General features: G+C 33.3%; 1 protein-coding gene across 1 annotated transcript in view; it reads left to right on the top strand.

Moving 5' to 3' along the window:
- Positions 1 to 2,500, top strand: part of LOC125029629 (COX assembly mitochondrial protein homolog) — a 12,723-nt gene that overhangs the window by 4,309 nt on the left and 5,914 nt on the right. The window lies entirely within an intron of this gene.

Here is a 2,500-nt window from a genome sequence, read left to right as displayed (position 1 = left end):
AGTTGTCATATGAAGGTAATATATTATTAAAAGATTGATAATTCATAAGTAACCTTTATTTCATAGTAAGAAGGGTTTAGTATATGATGTCACAACATAGACCTGTTTATTTTTTAAAGGTAAAGTAAAATTTTACAATAAACCATAGGAAGACTAATGCATATATTATCTACTCTTTCTTACCTTTAGTATCACCATTTGATAAGTAAGTTAAACTTTTGGTATGTAATATCTGACTGTTTTTAATATCATAATCCTGGGAAGCTTGGTATGTTCCTTTGTCATCCCACAAGTTCGTAGTTGATATGAAAAGTAACTTCCGAAGGGTTTTGAGATTGACACCCCCACACATAAGTCATTGACGTCTATTACAAAGTTACACTGCCTACTGTATTACCCAAATTATGTCAAGGATAATTATGCATTCATATTACAAACACATGATATGATATGAACATCACTCTCATGCTTCTATTCGTATGAAGATGTTTGGGAACCTTTTCTGATGTTATGTCTCATTTGTATATAATTTCACTTATGTTTTTGACAAAGTGATTATAGAAACAATTTTTTTTTTTTTTCTATTTATCTATTTATTTTTTTTTTTTTTTAAGGAAAATAAAGAAATTAAAACAAAGTACTCAGACCAAATTTGTTCTGTCATCTATTATTATTGTATAATAGGAATATAATTCAAAAGATGTAGAAAGAAAAATATTGTCACATCATCCTAAATTCTTAAAGCAACATTTCTCATATTATACCTAAAGTATTTTTCATAATCTGCTTGTACTACAAATTTCTTACCAGTGTACCTGTTGACAATCAGTAGTTTACACATTATTTCTCTGGATGAATATTACTAATGGCTTTCAATTTGAGTAGAATTATCAATTATTTAATAGTGCTGAAAATTTACTTCAATTCCCCATTCACATAGCTTTGATTGAAGGCTTTCTTTATTTTCCTCTTTTGAGTAATGCCAATTTTATCAAAATCAAGTGATATCTAGGGGTCACATCATTGTTACAAAGTTGCAAGGTGAGGTACAATATTTTTTTGCAAATTTTTCTTAATGAAATTGTGTATATTTGCATGTTTTCTTAGATAGTTGTTGATAATTCAATAAATTTATCATCATTTTGCTCAAAAATAAAGATTTCATAAATGAGAATGTATTTGTCTGTTTTTGATTGCATCTTCATCAGAAATATATATATAGGATTTCTGACAAAGATATAATTTAAAAAGTGGTCAAATATATCCCTCGCACTTTGAAGATATTTATTGTCATTCATACTTTTTCTACATTTGTCGCAATTAATGTGATTCAAGGATTTGATGTGTTTTAAGTTCATGCAATCACTTGTGGACAATTTTTAATTTGGATAATTACTGAAAGTCATAAAATACAGCTTATCTATATATCACCTTCATATAGATCTATATTCACTGTGCATTGTGGTATGAAATACCTTTATTTTTTTCTCTAGTATCTCAATGTTCAGATTACACAATTCATCTTTAGAAGACATGAACTTGACTCTGTTTGCAAATTTTGTGGGAATGTAATCCCATTTACAGTTAATATCTCTCTACAAGACTTCTGACACCTTCAGCATGTAGTCAGGATTTCATGACATTATAAGGTACACAGGATCAGCATTATACACAAGTCTGTAGAAGCAAGTGAAATACTTATCATGAAAGTTAAGCTTAATAACTACTTCAGCATACATTTGGTTGTCTCTGCTGTAGTTTCATATATTGTTGTCCCTGTGTTCATCATGGCTTTTCTCTGGCATAAGAAGTGATGATTGTGAAGTTTGTAAATACTGGTTTCATATGTACTTAACCCAATGGCGACGGGTCACGGTTATCGCCGTCATAACAATACGCCCAATTTGAGGCGTGCGGCTGTCCGCAGCGGCGCCGCGCCAAAACGCCCCGAGGCAATGATTCGGCTTGATGTACCAAATTCAGAGTCGGCGCGCTGCCGTCGTTCGCCAGAGCGTAGAGTTTTTTTTAATTTTCTATACCCGACGCCATTGGGTTAAGTTACTCTCTCTATTTGTGTTTCTTTCTTTCTTTAGCATAATTATATCCTGATAAGTTGTAACATTTCATAAGGGACCTCTGTGTCACAGAGATTGAGGCCCAGTGTAGGGAATCACCCCTAACCCCTTCTTTGGACCTCAGCCCTTGCCTCAACTAATTTTGTATGGTCTTTTCTTCTCCCCTTTTCCTTCTGTCCTCTTCCTAAGGTGTGAGTGCTGTGCTGAAAGGATGAAAGGCTGGCTTTGTGTCAGTCATGAATTGCCTATAGAAGCTATTGACACATTATTCTCTTAGATAGGCTTAGTTTAGCCTAGCCCTTATCTCTCCCTGAGGGGTAAACCTTTTTCTCTTCCCATTTATTTCAGGCTCACTGTGGCCAATAATGAAGATATTTTACCATATGAGGGGCATTAAGGCTTGCCCTTTCATCAACTAGCCTATC

This window comes from Penaeus chinensis, chromosome 2, assembly GCF_019202785.1.
Source record: "Penaeus chinensis breed Huanghai No. 1 chromosome 2, ASM1920278v2, whole genome shotgun sequence".
NCBI lineage: Eukaryota > Metazoa > Arthropoda > Malacostraca > Decapoda > Penaeidae > Penaeus > Penaeus chinensis.
This window is presented reverse-complemented; position numbering and strand designations above follow the sequence as displayed.